At 47.5% G+C, this 19,338-nt stretch overlaps 1 long non-coding RNA gene across 5 annotated transcripts; it reads left to right on the top strand.

Annotated features, from left to right (window-relative positions):
• Nucleotides 1-51: 51 nt before the first annotated feature.
• LOC128911090 (uncharacterized) lies at nucleotides 52-11,891 on the top strand. 5 transcript variants are annotated; one of them, XR_008466987.1, is made up of 4 exons: nucleotides 52-5,411; nucleotides 5,659-5,790; nucleotides 8,237-8,475; nucleotides 9,747-11,891. It is a non-coding gene; the product is annotated as an uncharacterized LOC128911090 (long non-coding RNA). The 5 variants fall into 5 exon arrangements; XR_008466984.1 differs by having other exon boundaries at nucleotides 8,237-11,891; XR_008466985.1 differs by lacking the exons at nucleotides 8,237-8,475; nucleotides 9,747-11,891 and having other exon boundaries at nucleotides 52-4,613; nucleotides 4,819-5,411; nucleotides 5,659-8,217.
• The last annotated feature ends 7,447 nt before the right edge of the window (nucleotides 11,892-19,338 follow it).

Genomic DNA, 19,338 nt, shown 5'->3' with positions numbered 1-19,338 from the left:
GTGACAGAAGATTTTTGTCATTTCAGGGGCACTTCAGTCATATCCTGGGCTTCTAGAAATTGAGAGACGGCAGATCGGCAACACTGCTTTTCTTTTAAAATTCTAAAGCTGCACTTGAAACCTGTACAGCTGGATATCCGTACCTTCGCTCACGGCGTGGACTGCGTGTGGTACTCGGCATATAGCAGTTTGCTGTATGTGTTACTCTGTCAGTGCACAATTATGGATATCATTGGTTTTAGACTTGAAAAAATGCTTCTGCTTTTAAGGTAGCTCAGTATGTGTTAAAAAAAGAAAGTTGATTTAACGTTTTAGAGTAGTTCAATTGATCTGGCCTTTGTCCCAGTCTTCACCTGGGACTGGGCCACAGGTCATGTTGATACAAGATATTTTTCTGTCTCTCTTGGGCACTTTCTCTGCTGCTGTTGGAGAGCGGTCCTTGCATTTACATGGGTACAGGGCTGCAGTTTTAGCTCAGCCCTGTATATGCAGGCAGAAATGAGGGGCCAGAAATGTCTCCGTTTTTAGATGGCTATTCATCTGTGAAGGCCAGTAAAAATCCTATTGAAACTTACGTTTAAATCCAAAATATGCATCCAATTTGGCTATCTTATACGCTAAACTTCTAGTTTGTTTCAGAGTTTGTGAATGTGGCAGGCAAGTAGCTAATAGAAAAAGAAGTATTATTTGAACAACCCTCTGTAAAGCAAAGATTAATAGTAATTCAGCTCTGTGGAGTCCTCAAAAGTTGTTAAGATACCCTGACTGTCTCTCCAGTTATTGTGATATTAGAACAAACCTGTTTAAAAAGTCTTGAACTTGTCATCCAACGTAATTTTATTGGCTTGTCACAAATAATTTCATCTACATTTTGCCAGTATATAGGACTATATAATTTTTAAACACATTCAGATTTTTGGACTCCAGGATAGCCGAGTTGTGCCGTTTGGGTGTGACACTTCAGTGGCTGCTCTGGTTTAGGAGAAGGGTCTTGAAAGCTCAGAACTGAATGGCGGTATGTAAACCCTCTGCACTGGGGGGAAATTGCTGTGACCTGCCGAAGTTCATGAGGAAAGTGATCTCTGCTGTCTGGAGAGCTGCTGAGCTATAGCTGTGCCCTGCTGCCACTCAGCTTTTGGGGAGAATTCAGCCCGAAGCAGATCTGGAAGGCAGGACAGCGTTTGGCCTTTCCTGTTCTGAGAGCAGCCAGTAGCCAGTTTAAATTAAAATGATAGCCCCAAAGTTGCAAAAATGCAGTGACAGGCTTTTAAAGGTTAGCTTCCCAGTGGGGTATGTAAGGCTGCAGAATCCTTAGACAAAGGTTTGTCAGAGTCCTAGAATGCTTCCCATATTGTGTGTGGAGGAGTTGTTAGCACTGAGTTGACTGTTATTAAGGAGATATTCTTCCTAAATACATGAATATCATATAAATACTGATGAGGAATAGTCATGATCGTATTACTGATGAGTAATGGATGAGGAAATAAGACCTGTGCTAAATTGGCATATGTACTGTTTGATTAGGAAAGAATACGTTTTCTCCAAGCCAACATAAGTTTTAGTTACATCGAAAATAAATGTTTTCAAAGAGCAGAATTTCTCAGACATTCAAAATTTTCTTCAATCACAAGAACAGTACAATCCATAACAGATCAAATCTCCAAGAAACACGGCAGTTTTAGAAATTGCATTGTCCCTGAAACTCATCTTGAATCCTCCCACTCCCAGTACAGGTTGATGCAAGCAATAGCATCTATCCATGCCAGGAAGGAACATATTCTCACTTGAAACGATAGTATGGTGAGCAAGTTCCCGTATATTGATATCAGAGTTTATCAACTAGTGCAAAATAATAATGCAAAACGTTTTCTAAAGACTGAAATTACATATTTGTTAACAAGATAACTAGAGCATATTTTGTGGGCAATTCATTTTTACATTTTCCAACCCTTGTTTTTTAAAAATCCTGGTAATAATAGCAGCCTAAAAAAGATGGCTAAGCGTCAGTTTCTGTGCTGTAAAAGTTCAAATAGCTGCTTGAAGGTAAAAGGCTAAAAGGTATCTGAAAATTCTGTCACTGCAAAATGACTCAAAACCTGTTCTGTTTCATCAAGTAAAATGTATGACAAGAAATGATTAGTAGAACAGTGTATGGTCAAAATTTAGGGTATCCAAAGAGGAGACTATCAAAAATAGACTTGGACTCCATGATGGAACAGTTTTCTGCTAGAATATATTAAAGCAAAGAAGTATGCCATCACATTTAAAAGACGAGGGATATGTCTATGGCTTATCAAACCAAAAGGGTGCTTTTCATTTAACTAACTCAAATTTTATCACGTTGAGAATTCACAGATGTATTTCTTCTGCTTGCTTTAAACTTAACTCATACAGAACATGGTAGAAACAAGAACCAGCTGGTTTCCTTATGGTCCTTGTAGGTCTTGTGCCATGTTCTTTTTAATTCTTCTCCCCTTAGAGTAACCATTACTTGTTTTTTGTAAAATCTTATCGTACATAAATCACAGGACTGGTCCTAGTTCGTGGCTGCGTTACAGAGGCTGATGAAGTCATACTAGTGTTCGATTTTAATGTAATTTTTTTTGTATCAGTCTTCCCATTGTTACTGTACACTGTGCAGGTATTTTATTACACTCTCCACCCTGACTCTCAAGACTGCCCTTGGAGATTGCTGCATCTATACAGCTGAACAAAATGGGAGAACTTTAGCCTATTTCTTACTCAGTAACCTCCGGTGTGACCATGGGCCTGTCGTACTTCCTTTGCACTGTTAAAAACGTGATGGTGCAGTTATTTTATGTTATGTTATTTACGTGCACGTTTGGAACATCTAAATGCTATGCTATAGAAAGTAAACTTAAGTAAAATGGTAGAGGTTTTTTTGGTTTTAACTATAGCCTTTTGAATTCCCCAGGAACACGATATAGGATGTAAGTCAGACCAATTCTATAATAATATTTAAACAAAAAAATCCTCTGTTCCCCTACCAATTTCATCTGCTTTGAGAATGAACTCCAAAAAGGGGTGTCGAAATAGATCAGCGAGTGGAAAGGTAACTCTCCTCTTTGTCAGCATACCCCAGTTACCCCTATCACGTAATTCTACTGAGTCTTGGTCAATAAAATACATTAGTATAGAAAAGGAATGAAAAACGCTCGGCAGTTACCGTCTCTGCTGCTTCATAACACGATTGGTAATGAAAGAGGGAGTATTAAAAACCAAGGTTTCGATACAGAACTGTGATGCCTTTCTTCCTTAGCAAAGATTCCTGTGAAAACTCATCTGTATCTTTCTGTTCCTTCAGAGTTGATCAAGTGTTTTAATTTTTGCATTCCTAACATTTCAATTTCCGGGATAATTGTCCCTAGTTGTTTAACTGCAATAGCACCAGACTGGGTCGGTGGGGAACGCCTAGTCCGATATCCCGTACGCTCCAGTGACTAGCAGCAGGCAGATGCGTGGGAAGAGCCCAAGAAACAGGGCACGTATTGAAGGGAAAGACATTTTACAAATAGAAAACCGCTATTTAGATCAGGTTTTGTTGCGGGCATCCTTTCTTGCCTCATAGCTAAGCCTTGAACATGAAATATCATCAAAATTATGAAAACGTCGATAGTTTCCAACAGTATTTTTTTCTTTGTTATTGTTTATTGATACAAGAAATGTATTGGCCATCAGGAGGATGTTAAACTTGCCTTTTCTCTTTTTATTAAGGACTGGCATCTTCAGCATTTAAGAAGTGGTTCAACTCGAGTTCAAGTGCGTGTGTATGCTCACCCTTAATTTGCGCAGTGTAAGGATGCTCTCCCTAGTGTATGTCAAAAATAGCAGCTCCCTCCTTTCTGTTTTTCTTGAGTTGGCTTATAGTATTTAAAATAAAAAAAAAACAAAAGAGGAAGAAACCTTTGGGAGTTGCAATTCAAGGCGGAAGGGTAACGGCACTGTACCTTTTTCTTAGTCTTCTATATTCTTCCTTGTTGCAGGAGGCTGTAAGTCCCAACAAAAACTTGAACAGATTTTACTTACATTTCTGGGAATGCTACTGCTGATAAATAAAGTGTTCTGGATAGATGTACATGGTACATGTACATGTACATTAAAATCATGGTATTTTAAATAGATGTTCTTTTTTTGTAATTTGTTTCAGGATTTGTCAATTATAAAGCCTTTGTGATAGGTACGGGTGAATGCCGTACAGGTTGGGACAGGTGAATATTGTTAAGCAGATTTGTGTCAAGTCTGCAAGAGAACCACAAAATTATTTTTGTAAGACTTTTCTTCACATTGTATAACTATAAAATTTTGTTTTATTGATAAAAAATTATATGCTCTTTATATTTCCTAATACTGTGGTTTGTACACAAAATAACCTGAGTGATCCTTTATTTACATGTATATAGTAAAATAGGCATATGGTCTGTTTTTAATTCAGGTTAAAATGATATAATCTAATATTTTTAACTTTGTATTTTGTAAATTGTTACTTACAAAAGCAGAAGCATTAAACGCCGCTTTGGCTACAGTATGGAGTTGACTGGGTTTGTTGTTCCGTTAATAACTGAACTGCATTCTGCAGACACTGAGGCATAAAGGTAAATAAAAGCTGTTCGTAGTTTGTATCACAGGCGGTTTGGTTTGCGCGGGGTAGCCCACACGCTGGTTCCCCCTCCTGGGCCCGATGTATGAATGATATGCAGAATCAGTATTTTGAAACAAAGTAATTCCTCTACAGGTTTGGTTTAATAGAGGGTTAAACATTAATATTTTTCAACTGATCCTCTCCACCTGCGTCTCCAGATTCTGTTTTTCCTCACCTAGTTGGAACACCTGAGGATCAGACCTAAGTTCCTGTGGATTTCAGGAGAGATGCGGGTGCCGATACCTTCGTGAGTCCAAGCTGAGATCTCCTTAGGCTATTGCTTAACTTAGATTATGATTTTGCTGCAGAGCAGCGTGGTTTTGAGGCAAACCCTCCGCCCGTTGCTGCTCACTGTGCAGCGCTGCAGCTGGTAGCACGGTTTCAGTGCACGTGCAATGGTTTGTTTCCAAAGCAGCTTTGCCCCGGGACCTCCGCTCTGGCTGCCCATCACCTTCTCCCAGCGCTGCTCCCTTGGGCAGCTCCCCCTCAGCACAGACCCTCCAACCTCTGCATGGTGTCGGCGCCTTCACCTGCTGGACCCGCGGCTGTTCGCCCTGTCCCAGCAGGACCCGTTGCCTGGTGGCCAAGGCTGGCTGAGGAGGAGCCCAGGGACAGGGCCACAGCCCGCATGAAGCCTTCCTGAGGAGCTGCCGGGCTACCACGTACAGGGGGCACAATGCCCTTCAAAGCACTTACGCTAACTTGCCATTTCCGCAAAAACCTTCAAAAAGCAATGCAACTTGTTGGATAAGTAAGTACACGTGAACTTGCTTGCATTTATTCCTTTCCAGAGAAAATGGGTTTTAACGGTCTGCCTTGGAAAAGTCTAGCCTTGGCCACGCAGGACAGTCCTGGAAAAGGAGCAGTTGTCCCCGGGAACAGCAATACCGAACCCACGGGAGGGAGGAGGAAGGCAGAATTTTTTGCTTATGTTTTTTTTCTTCTTTTGTCACCTATTCTTACGAGCATTGAGGGTAAAATAACTCTGTCTGTTACAGATGCACAGGATTTTGGCTGGTGAGCGTCGTACGTACGTTTTCTATAAAGGTAAGCAGACGAAGCACAAGGCGAGACTGAATCCTGGTTTGATGTCTGAAGCAGCAAGAAGAGCAAGAGCGAATGTGAAAAGGGTAGGACAAATGGAATATTGATGAAAATAATAAATATATTATCTATGTTATGTAAAATTGTTGTAGGTTTTGTTGCTATAGACTGTGGTACAAGCATTCGCTTAACTATTCATTTGATGACAATCACGCTCTGACTTGTCATCTTGACTGCCAAAAAAAGATGGAAAACCAAATTTTGGGGTATAGGACATGGGGTTTAAAGGCAGTCTGTATGTGACTAGCCAGGAAGACAATAAATTTATACTTACACAACAGATATGTTGAAACTAGTATGTTAAAAATTAATGGTGTTTATGTCTAAATTATTTGGGAAGACTGTGTAAACATTAAAACCTCACCGTCTCTCCTGAGAACCCTGTACAGTGGTTCCTGAGAACACGATGTGATACCCTGTATTAGCAGGTTAATAGTCACACATTAATAATGGTATTTTTGCCTCAATTACTGGCAGTAATTATAAAATGAAGAGTTACACCTTGACATTTTATCACATATGAAACTTCCATTCACGATAACTTCATATAAACACTGTGGATGCAAAAACGTACCTATTGCTCTGACAAGCACCAAGAGCTTCTGTTGTGGGGGGCAGATGTTTTACTAAAGCGTCTGTTACTAAAAACTAAAATCCCCAGGTACAGCGGGAAATGTCCCACGTCAAGGGGCATCGAGACCCAATCTCTGCTCTGACTTCCCGAGTTGTTCCCAGCTCTATCTCAAGTAAATAAGAAAAATCATCGGCCGGCTTGTTTTCTTCTTAAAAACACACAAAAAGAAGAAAAAAAAATTGCAGGGAGATCAAACAGGCATTCATCGACCTGAACCTCATCCTCTGTCAAATACCAGGTCCTCGCCACCTTGAACACACCCATTTGCCGTTCCCTGACAATGTCTGTGTCAGGTCTCCGAACTCTGACAGCCGGATTTGTGCTCTGTTCCGCGCTGGAACCTCCCGACCTTGCGCTGCTGAATCCGAGTTTTCAAACGGTGCCTTTCAGAAACCTAAACAACAACTTGCCCGGAGTTTGGCTGCCCCGGGGGACGTGGGCCCTGCCAATGTTAACGTGCGCGTGGTCAAGCCGCGGTGGCTCTTGTTTGGCGCGCGATACATCTTGTATTAGCTTCAGAAGTCCACATGATTTAATGCCATTTGCTTTGCCGGATCAGGTGTAGTGGTATTTGTGTATGATTATAGTGTTGTTACTGAAACAATATAGAAATCACTGCATGATATTTGCTTGCAACACAGGGTGTCATTCATGAGTTATACATAAATGGCAGCTTTACATATTTAAAAGGAACATGGACTGCTTCATATCTGAAGTATGTTTCCCAGGAGATAACACCACCATTTGATCTATTTTTGATTAAAATGTAAAAATTAAAAATTAAATCAAATGGTAGTATAATTCCTTTGGGAAAACATACTTCAGTTATGAAGTATTCCCCATAGTAACCTTGAGAATCTTACAGCTGTATTGTCTCATCTGTAGGTGGTCTTTTTATGTCTCACATAATTAAAATGAATTGCTGTTAGAGAACCCATACTACTGCATACAGATTTATGAACCTTGAGGCACCTCCATTCACAGACAAACAGGGATATCAAACGCTAACCGTGCCGATACACTGCGCCGGGGCGGGTACTGGTAACCGCGGTGTTTACTGGGGAGCGCTACTCACCTCCGCCTGGGAAGGGTGAACAGGGAGCGGACCATGAAGCGCTCCTGCATTTCCCATCACGAGCGGCGCCTGAAGATCGCGTACAGACAGGGCAACTGCATATTATGCTACGCGGTGGTGTAGAACACGGTAGTTAAAATATTCAAAGGACATTTTATATACTAAAGAATGGCTAATATGTCACCAGAAAAAAAAGATTGTGAAATTGGATTTACTAGGAAAATGTGCTCCACGAAATCTAATGCAACTTGTTTATGGCAAGCTGCTTTATCAGACTGACTTGGAGTATGGCAATGTATATTTGATAAGATTAGAGAATAGTGGGGATCAGAAAAAATAAGACTATAGAATTTGCATTCACATTTTCACATATCTGAAGGACAAAAATGTCATTTATTTTTTGTTTGGTTTTGATTGTCTTAGTCCTGTTAATGCTACCCATAACAATGACTTGTGACTATGAATTCTGTTCAGGCTGTAATTAAAACTTCCGTAACGTACATCGAGTAAAAAAAAAAAAAATGGGTGGAAGTGAAATGCTCAGATTTAACGTGTAAATAGAGAAAAGAAAAAAAAAATCTAACAATGAAAATATAAAAGCTAAGACTTCCATAGTGCCTTGTAGGAACATTTTGTAATAAGCAGCAGGAGTGTTCAAATTTCAATGTAATACTTAAAAGAAAATGTCTCTGATCTTTGAATTTCTTTATAGAGGGGAGTTTTTAATGTATAATCAGACTAAAATCCTCCTGTAATTGCACAGTGAGAGGCCTGTGAAGTTTCAGAAGGCTGCAGATGGAGACAGACCCACAGAAGAAGGTTTTTCCTCATCTGCGAAAGGGGCCCGAGGACGCCCTGTGCCTGTTGGGCAGGGGCGAGCTCTCCGCCGGCGGCGTTGCCACCTAGTGATGGCTAGTGACGGTCCGGGGGGGGCGACTGGACGTCAAGAGCGATGACAGCGACAATGACATCGTCTGTCCCGGAACACGAAGACAGTAGCTGGTGGTTCACCTCCTCCATTCCTCCCCTTCCCAGTTGTTCACGCTCCGCAAGCCTGTCTGTGCTGGAGCCTGCCCCGCTCCTTCCCCTCCGGACCGCACGCAGGCTATTAACGTTTACCTCTTAATTACATTAACGTAAGCATCCACACAGGGAGTCACTGAAGCTTTGCGCTCTGTATAATCCCTCTCTTGTACTCTTACCCCTTCCTCCCACCGCTGCTGCTGGTGCCCTGAGCCCGGCAGGGTCCCCGGCTGCCCCGTGTGTCTGCGGCGCGTCCCCCCCGTGACACCCCGCTGCCCCCTCCGCGGGCAAGCACAAAGGGAGGCAGGGAGGAAGAACAAGTCTACAGAATCTTCCATATTACCAAATTAAAACAGCAGCGTTCACCCTGCAGGACAGCAGCGAATAAAATCTAAGAAAATCGGGAAACAGATGGAAAGTTTGAGAGCGAGCTCAGAGCAGAGGAATTAAAGCTGCAGGACTGGCTTTCAGATTTCCACACCTGCGAAGGACAAAACGCCAGCGGAACCCTCTCAACTGAACCTATTATAAAAAGATCACCCAAAATGTTAATAGTTAAGACCTTGATTGTACAAGTTACACCCCGACCGTGAGATCTGGATCCACACACGCTGTTATGAATTAGGCCTTAATTAATAAAGAGATGTCAACACCATCTCTCCCTTTCTCCTGCGTGTCCCAAGCCAGGCTTGTCCATGCTCGGGGACAAACAAGACACACGTTTGGTGGAAAGTGGGGATTACATCCCATTTCACACCGCTGGCAGCAGCAGAGCTCAGCTCAAACCCTCCCTCTGCCTTCGCCCCACCACCCTCATCCTCACCCGCAAGGAGAGGGGTCAGGACTCCCCCCCGGCGCTCGCTGCCTCCAGCACCCCGCTGGACGCTGCTTCGCTCAAGGCTTGAGCAAAGGTATTTTTTTATCAACGTCATAAGAAGCCTTTAAGCAAAAGGAAGTTCTCTGAACTCGACACCTCTGTCTGGAAAATGCCCAGGAAGCGAAAGGTGTTTTGAGTCCGTCATTCAGAAGGTCGCAAAGGAAAGCGTCTGTGGAGCTTTTAAAGCATTGACTTCTGAGCAAAAGCCACGAAGGAAAAGAATTCAGAAGGGTGATTTTAAAAAGGGGTTGTAAGAAACGGGAAATAGCTATTTTGAGTTATTTAGTAAGAGATGCTATTTCACTGAAGATTACATAATTTAGAATAGCTAGTAAATAACATTGAGACTTTTCTGTCTGCTTTTAATTGCCAGGGTTACATCCATTCGACAGTTTTGCTGACGATCCCGTTGAAGCCATTCCAGTCCTCTCAAAAGCTGAGTCACAAAATCCTGCTCTTCACAAACTGACACTCGCTCAGCCTTTGCGTGCAGCAAATCACTGCGCCAGATCAGAGCCTGCGCCAGCTCGTTTAGGAGAGGAGCTATAAGTTTTTCTCTCCCATTTCTTGACCAAAACGCTGCTAGCTGTGTCAAAAAGCAGTGATTTGGGGTGATTTGGTTTCAGTGCTGGCCGTTATGAGGAGGAATTCGGGGTTCTCATCGTCGCTGCTTTGGGCGCAGCAGACGAGGGGGTGCTCCCGAAGAGCCTGTGGGCTGAAGCCCCGATTTACTGCCCACACAGACACGCTGAGCCGTGCTGCATGAGACACAAACGAGAGGAAAATACCTCCTCGGCGTCGTAGGAGTGGGAAAACTGCCCGGGGATGGGCAACCAGCTTTAAATAAAACCCTGATGTCTGAGAGATGCTTATTTCAAAGTGAGCAAAACTCAGTTCATCTGACAGCAACCGTCCAGGGCATTGCCACAAATACGGTACTAGTGGAAAGGGATCGGTATTTTCCACGGTTTTATGCTGAAAATAGCAAATGTCTATTTGTGCCGTCACTAAGTCTTCAGAAATTCAGGCGTAGCGCGTGTCTAAACCTGCAGGGAAAGCCACAGAGCAGAGATCCTGCAGAAGTTCAGAGTAACTATGTCCGAGCACAGCGATGTGCCTGGAGTTCACCCCTGGATGTAGCGTGGGCTGACTCAAACGCGGAGCTCCGTCTGGCTCTCATGGAATAGCGTCGGCAGGTAAAGGCAGCTCTGTGGCTTTACAGGGTTTGAAGAGCAGATGATTCAACAGCAGCATGAATAAATAATGAAAGAAACGGAGATTTATAAATTGCACTTCCTTATTTGAAAGGACTTGTCTCCCGGTTCATGATTATAAATGCGTTACAAACTCGGGGTCATTTACAAAATAATAGAGCACTTTAAGATTACCCTTAGCTTTATGTAAATGTAATTTTAATATTCTATCTTCATTAATTATCTAATCTTGGGAGCAAATACACTACTGACACAATTCTGTAGCTATTTTGCCAGCAGGATTTCCTTTGAAGTCGGTGGCGGTTGTAAGAGGAAGTGGATGACAGGACCGAGCCTCGCCGCCACTTTTAGAAGAAGAGAAACTTAAAAACAGTCGCTGAAAAGCCAGCCTTCGCGTCGGCACAGAGCTCTTTCTGCGCTGCGAGGTATTCGTGAGTGCGAGGAAATAGGTGCCGTCTGGTCCCCACCGCGGGGCTGCCGACGCAGGGGCGCGGGAGGGGTCTGCCTGCACCTCCCCACAGGTTCCAGTCGTGACTCCGCTTCGGGAGCCACATTCCGACCTGGTGTATGGCTGTAGCAGCGTATATACGCCAGTTAATTTTGTTAATTTTGTGTGTGAGGTCTGACTGAGCTCAGCATACCGCAGGCCGATGTAACCCCCCCGCCGGACCGCGGGTTCCACGGGGACAGCCCGCACCCGCGGCCGATGCTGTTGAGGCTCCCACTCTGTCTCCCGTGCTCGGCTTCCCCGTGCCGCTCCTACGCTAACACAGGCAAATCAGCCCTGGATGTTTTCCACCTTAGTTTGAATTTTACCGGGCTATGTGCATATAAATGCTTATATTAAAAGGAATTCATTAATAACTCATACTTGGTGCAAAAGGAGCAAAATCAGTACATCAGATAGAAAGAGTCGAGTTCAAAATTACCATCCCCAGCCCAATCAGCAGTAGGTCGCTAATTCTCCCCTCAGAGCTCATCAGCTGAGACAACAGATTTCAAAGTACGAATTCTGGCGTTGCACAACCCCAGGGCTATTCATTACATTATACGGTTTCCCGTCTGTTTTATGAAAGGTAGAGATGTATATTACAGTAGTTTGCAGGCTATAATTTTCATTAATAATCTGATCCATGTCTTTAGATTATTTTAGTAATTACTTCACATAAAAAGACTACTGAGTATGATTACAAATATGTCTTTGTTTTGATTGTCTGCTTTTTGCGGTGAATACCAGATGTCTGAAGTTCTTGACTTTGTTTAACAATATAAATAATGTTCACTGAGGTTTCCAAATGCCTGGCTCTGACCCCAGGAGTATACAACTTAATAATACAACACGCTAATAAACTCATCTGCAAACTGTTCAAAGTTCGGAAATTAAACCTTATTTGCATACAAAAAAAAAATACATCAAAAGAGCATTAAGGGCCAAATCCTGTTCTTTTGAAGATCTGCGTGCGCAACTTGCAAATTGCTGCCGGTCGCCACGCGGCGAGAGGAGCGGGCAGGACCCGGGGCTCTGCCTCGGCCACCGGCTGCCGTGCCCTGAGCCCCCCCCGGACCCCTCGCTGCGGCCGGTGCCGCTTTGCCTTCCCCTTGCTCCGTCTGCACATACCCGGTACGGACCATTTGACCATTCCCGCTCGGGAAAACGCTTGTGACCGCAGTAATAAAACAGCACGATAGAAGGAATACGCCGCGAGTGACCATACAGCCGCCCAAGCGCTTTGCCACGATGCAACCGCTCGGTGCCGCCGGGCGACTCGGCTCCCGTTAGCCCCGGCGGCCCCCCGGGGATGCGCTCCGGCAGGCTGCTCTGCCCCTCTCCCCCGGAGCCGCTGCCACCCGGGGCCACCGCTGGGGCCGGAGGAGCTGGAGGGACCTGGAGGGACGGTCGCCAGGGCAGCCGCTTCCCGGCCGCATCGCCTCCTCCCGCTGTGGCACGCAACCCGTAACTCGCCCTTGCCACCACAGGAAGGAGCTCCAGCACCGCCGGTGGAGCGCGGCGCTGCGCCGCCGCCACCGGGGCTCTGCTCTGCGCCTACGCCTCTCTTGCCCCAACCCTCCTCCGCCGCCGCGGCCCAAACCCTGCCCGCAGCCGAGGTCCCCGCCGAGCTCCGTCCTCTCCCCGCCGGCGAAGCGGGGGGACCTCGGCGTGTGCCGGGCTCCCTCCTGCCGGGAACCGGCCCCGCAGCCCTCCCGCTGCACCTCCCTTCCAGGGGCGGGCGGTTTGCCGTTCCCAAAACAGTTGAAAGGCGGCATTACGTCCTGCTTTATCTAGCGGGAAAGCCCAAAGCGTAACCTTTGCCGGGCTCTGCCACTTGGCAGCAAAAGACGGGCTCAAGTACGGGTCGGCCCTTCGCAGGGCCGGCGAGCGGCTCCTGGCACCGGCCTCCTCCGACACCTGGCGAAACGCTGCGCGGCCGGGTGCTCGGCAGGCAGCGGGGGGGCTGGGGAAGGCACAGCACCCCCAGTTTGAGCTCCGACCCCTCACAGTCAGCTGTAGCCCTTTGGCCGTGCCGATAACTCAGCCGCCCGCTCAGCAAGTGCGAATACTCACAGGCAAACATCCACATCCCCCCTCACCCGGCAGCCCCAGGGCTCCGTGCCCAGAACCCCCCGCCGCGGTGGGGCAGAGCCAAAGCCGGTGTCAGGTGAGCTGACCCAGCCTTTGGATTCCTTCCCCGCAAAACCATGATGCCACCCAAACCCGTCCCGGCACCAGCCTTCTCAGAAGCGCAGGTGTCTCGATGGAAAACCACAGCAGTAAAACACTTGGGGGGATAAATGAACAATCTCTGGGTGCTACAAAGGGGTCACAGACTGGCGGGGGTTGGCAGGGCCCTCTGGATCTCACCCAGTCCAAGCCCTGCCAGAGCAGGGTCACCCAGAGCAGTTGCACAGGAACGCGTCCAGGCGGGTTTGGGATGTCTCCAGAGACGGAGACTCCACACCTCTCTGGGCAGCCTGTGCCAGGGCTCTGCCGCCCTCACAGCAAAGAAGTTCCTCCTCATGTTTAGGTGGAACTTCCTATGCTCAAGTTTGTGCCCGTTACCCCTTGTCCTGTCCCTGGGCACCACTGAAAAGAGCCTGGCCCCATGCTGTTGCCCCCCGCCCTTTAGCTCTTGCTGAGCATTGATGAGATCCTCCCTCAGCCTGCTCTTCTCCAGCGGAACAGCCCCAGGGCTCTCGGCCTTTCCTCAGCACAGAGATGCTCCAGCCCCAGGATCACCTCCATAGCCTCCACTGGGCTCTCTCCAGCAGTTCCCTGTCCTTCTGGAACTGGGGGGCCAGCACTGGACCCAGTGCTCCAGAGGTGGCCTCCCCAGGGCAGAGCCGAGGGGGAGAATGACCTCCCTCCACCTGCTGGCCACACTCTTCTCAATGTCCCCCAGGATGCCATTGGCCTTCTTGGCCACAAGGGCACATTGCTGGCTCATGGTCACCCTGTTGTCCACCAGGACTCCCAGGTCTCTTTGCACAGAGCTGCTCTCCAGCAGGTCAGCCCCAGCCTGTCCTGCTGCAGGGGGTTGTTCCTCCCCAGGTGCAGCACCCTACGCTTGCCCTTGTTGAATTTCATAAGGTTTCTCTCCGCCCGACTCTCCAGCCTGGCCAGGTCTCACTGGATGGCGGCACGGCCTTCTGGGGTGTCAGCCACCCCCCCAGCTTTGTGTCATCAGTCCCCCTGTGCTTCCCCTCCCCGTCGCTCACAGTTTCCCATTTTGCCCTCTTTTGGGGGCCTAAACCCTGCAGAGAGGAGCAGGATGGGTTGCTAAGGGGGTTCCCAGCAAGGGTGGGCGCTGATGGAGGGACTCCGCTCCTCCTGGGCAGGGGAGCAGATGCCAGGCTGGGGCAGCGTCTCTGCTCCTCTGGTCCCCTAAATTCAGGCCTTTGAACAGACGGGTATGAGCCACCAGGAAAAGCATCCTCAAGGAGTGCCGTGCTCCCAGTTCCATATCCCAGGGAGATCCCAGCGCTGCAGCCGTCCCAGGTACCCTTTCTGTTCCAAGAGCTGATGTTTCCCAACACGAGAATCTGGTAAGCCGGTAAGGAGGCAGCAAATGCACATAAATTTGCTGTTGGTGCATCATTAGCAGGAATGAATAAATCCCAGGCCAGCGGCGCTGCACCCCTCCCGGATACGCAATTACGTGGGAGACGAGCACCTGAAGTAGAAAAACAAGCAGAAAGTGGCCCGCGTGGATAATTTATGAACGGAGAGAGCGTTTTGTGGGGAAGCTCTCCCGCTTCCCCAGCAGCATAACCTCTGTCTTCCCTGGATTTTCTTTCCGCCCGCGTTTCCTCAATTTGATGCTGGCTTCCTCAGCCTGGCAGCTCCCTGATTGCGAGTCGGGAACGACAGCGCACATCTATCCTTGCCAGGAATTAAGTCCGTAGAGTTTCAACATTTTTTTTTTCATTTTTTTTCCTCCAACGAGCTGCGTACGAATATTCAGCAGAACAAGAACGTGCGAGGGAACACAACGCGCAGCGTTCCCGCCGCGGTGGGTCTGGTGGCAGAGGTGGAGCTGAGCATCGCTGCTCTCCCGCCCGGTAGTGAAAGGGTTCCCAGCCGCTCGTACCAGCTCACCGCCGGTACCCGAACCGGCCTCTCACCATTTACATAATGCATTTATACTCAGGTTGTATTCCTTCTCCAGGGCCGATAAGAAATAAGTTTAGAAAATACACATTGTATACATCTCAGGCTGTCCAGGATCACTTGAAAGTACAGATACCTGGGTAAGGCTTAAACCCACCGTAACCTATGAAAGCGATTAACCCGTACAAACCTACCAAATCAAGAAATAGAATTACTGTGACCTACCAAGGAAACTCGGGCGCTCGAAGCTAAAGGAGGCTCTGGGGGTCCCGCGCCCAGCCCTGGGGCCACATTGGCATTGCTGTGTGTCCGGGCCGGCTCTGGAGCACCGTGTCCTTCCCAGGCTCCGGGCACAGCCAACACCGGGAGTTACACGTGCTCAAACCCACTCGCTCCTCTCCACCGCGCAGGAAAGCTTCTACGCTAATTACTTGGGATTTTGGACCCCCCGGACGTGCAAAAAAGTTTTTCTTTAGCTTCACTAGCTCCCCTGAAATTGAGAAAAAAAATGGAGTTTAAAAGCAATGCTTCTTTCCTTTGCTCAGAAAAGTATATACATGAGAGAGGACAATATCTACTAATTCTGCACAGCAAAGGTGATGGGGGGGGCTGTCTGCACAGACCCCCCCCAGCCCTGCACAAATACCCATCGCCGGGTGCGTGTGAGCACCCCCAAAAGGCTTCCCCAGACCTAACTGCGACCAGTTCAGCCTCACATCCCACCGCCAGATGTATTTTAGCATCTCAGGTGCACACCCGACAAAACCCACCATCTACAGGAGAAAGCGCTGCTCCCTCCCCGTGCCGTGTTCCCGTCACCTCTCCTGCTGCAGCTCCATGCAAGGAAGTGAAAAAACGCATGCAGCAAAAAAAAAAAAGGAATAAAAATAAAGCAGAGAAATGGCTTTTATGCAAAAATAAAATTTGAATAAAAGTATTTTCACGAAATACATAAGCAGATACTGTGCAGTCTTCAGCAAAAAAAAAAAAAAATCACCCAATTTGTTACAAAGAGCATTTTAGTTCCAGTGCATCGCCAAAGGGGACAGACCTTTATTTAGGAAACTGAAAAAGTACGAATGCAAAGCAAATTAAAAAAATCAATTACTTAAACCAAGGTTTCTCACTTTTTGATTTAAATCATGATTAAAAGCAGTTACTTGACTCACTGATTTAAATCAATCCGCACCATCTCTCTCAGATGATCTCAAGCAGTTAAATAAGAAAAAGAGAATATCATCAATAACCCATCTGTGTCACAGATGAGGAAGCGGCCCCGCGGGACCGCTCTTCCCCATTTTTCATGTGGCGATCCCTGGATTTCCGAGGAGTGGCACAAGCCCAGAGGAAGCCGCAAAGACACCAGAGTTGGTACCTGCAGGTCCGTCACGGGAGAGAGGAGCGGCGAGGGCTCACGCAGCCGGGACGTGGAAACACTATGCGTTTACACCCCCCTAAAGAGCTTCTCAAGCATCCCTAAGCGCCGTGGGCATCAATTATGTATTTCACAAAAAACTGGTTTTTTCTGCTGATACTGCCCCAGCGCTGGAAAAATTTGCACATGGAAAAGGGACAGCGATGGGGCCGACGCTCCCGAAAATGGTGAAAACCATCAGAAATTCCCCACCGGAGTGTCTCTGCCCCACTCAAACCTGCATCTGCTCCATCAGCACCAGGGCGGCCCCGGGGGCTCCCCGCACCCAGCCAGGGCAAACAGCCTTTTTTTATGGAGATAATAAATGGGATTGGGGGAAAAAAACCCTTCATCGCAGGGAGAAGGAAGGGCAGAAAAGCCGCCGGGGGACGGTTGGGCGCCGCGGTGGCCGCCGTCGCAGGGCTGTTTGCCGTGTTCGGGCATATTCCCTCCAGGCTGCGGTTCCCAAGTTGTCTAATTGTCCTTGATGTATCTTCTCTCCCCCAGGAACGCCATCCAGACCTAGCAGCTCCAGATGTCTGAATATTATGCAGGAAGCCGGTAAACAAATTCCTCCTATTTTTCCTGCTGGCAATTAGGAACGTAGGAAGAACACGTTGCTTAACAGGCAAGGAATCCGCCAAAGATATTTCACATGCGTTTATAGCTGCTTAATGACTCTGAAATAGGTGATAAACACTGAATATTGTAAGTCTCTCAGATTACCCCTTGTTGCTACAAAATCAGGCTTTGGGAAAAAGTAAAAATAAGGTGGAAAAAAAAAAAGCAAGAGTTGAAACAGGAGTTAAAGTTGGGACGAACTGGTGATTACAGCTGCTTCCAGAATAACCATCAAACACCAAGATAAGAGCAGTGCTGCCAACTCCCCTTAAAACGCTGTTTCAAGTAGTCTCAACTTTTTCACCCAACTTTAGCTTCCGAGTGTGTCCCTGCCTAGTTCCTGCGCCTTCCCTCCCCATTAATTTCTTTGCATGCTTGAGCAATCCTGCCCTCGCAGGAGGGACGGCTTAGGTGGCTTCAGGAGTCTTTTCCAGCATTAATTGTTATGATTTTAGAGCCCCGTGGGGTGAAGACTTTGAAAAGGAGAATTTGTTCCGAAGGTTGGGAGGAAAATGAAAAAAAAATCCAGCGCCGCTGCTGTGCACAGCGCCTGCAGAAAACCAGGAAAGAGAATTAAATCGTTCCAGCTCACGGACTGAAGGTACGGCGCTCACGGACAGCACAAGCCACGCGTCCACATGCTTGAAGTCTACAAGTTGCAGAAGTTCGGGAGCAACTTAATAACCCAAATTTCCCCGGTGATCTGCAGAAGAACCTCCTCTGGGTTGGCGTTTGCTATGAAAAAGAGCTTTGTTGGGCCCGACCCGGCTACCCCGGAGTTATCAGTGCCATGGCACTTTCTGGAGGAATTATATTCATCGCTGTTTCAAACCAAGGACTGGGCTGAGATTTCTTTTCAATGGTTAAAAAAAAAATCACAAACAACAAAACAACAAGAAAGTCACAAAAAAACCTGTAGCATTTTCATAAATAAACAGCTGTCCCAGAGTTGATTTACAATCTTTTTAGGCTGTTTTTTGCTCTTATGACAGCCATGAGAAACGTATTGCCCTGAAGTAGTGGGAAAACTTCAAATGAGACGGAGGTGGCTCCTCCGTTCCACCTTCAGGGTGTTTGGCACATGGCACCTCAATGGCCGTCTGGTATCCCCGCACGCCTCTGAGCATCCCCCCTCCACAGCCACCAGCTCTTGGGTCACTTGGCTCTTTCCCTGTTGTCCCCTGTCCCACCACGGTGCCTCAGTGAGCGCTGGCCAACCCCCCTTTGCTCAAGCCCCGATGACCTGGTGTCCATCCCCAGCCATGGGTGCACCCATACGGGTACCACACACCCCCCCGCCTGCACGAGCATGCCGACCCTGCCCACCCCTCGCTCCCTGAGCTGTGACCCTTGCTGGCCACCCCTGCCAAGCCACACGGGGGTGGTGGCCATCACCCTGGCCCAGCTTGGGGTTTGGCAATGTCAACCCCAAAGTGAATCTGAAATTCAGGCTAAATTACATCGCATCCCATTTTTGTACACCGCTCCAAAATGCGGTTGGGGTAACTGTGAAGAAATTCTCCTTCCTGGCATCACCCCTGGCAGGGACCCGGCCTTGCCCTGCACAAGCAACGAGCTGCCACCACTACTGCAGACCACACGTGAAAACCAAGGCAAGCAGGAAGCGATGCTACAGCTTAATACTTCAGCTGTTTCCATTACATCTTTACTGATCTCTCCGTGACAGTTTCACAACCTTCTACAGACATCCCAGGCTGCATTACGGAAAGCCAACGCTCTGGGCTGCAGCCCCCTTACCACAGCACAAAGGCGAGCACTGCATTTTGCGGAGTCTTTTCATCCAATTATTTTTCCGCCCCCTAAACGACCATGTTGCTGAGGTTGCCCAGAGCATCCCCGACCACCCCTGGGTCCCTCTGCCAGTGCTGCAAACGGGCAGAATGCTTTGGGTGCTACCACCGCCTCGGGAAAGGGTGCAGGAAACCCAACACAAGATCCTCGCATCTTTTTCAGGGTTTCTCGAACAAAGGTTGAAAATAGCAGCAGTGACACAACGGTTGCGTTGTCAGTGACCGCGGCAGCTTAACTAGTTGTCTCAAAGCAAGAACTGAGAGGAACGTGAGCATGAAGTTGTTGTGCAAAGTGATGT

This window comes from Rissa tridactyla, chromosome 6, assembly GCF_028500815.1.
Source record: "Rissa tridactyla isolate bRisTri1 chromosome 6, bRisTri1.patW.cur.20221130, whole genome shotgun sequence".
Classification (NCBI taxonomy): Eukaryota; Metazoa; Chordata; class Aves; order Charadriiformes; family Laridae; genus Rissa; species Rissa tridactyla.
Note: the sequence above shows the minus strand (reverse complement) of the source record. Positions and strands in the feature narration are given on the sequence as shown.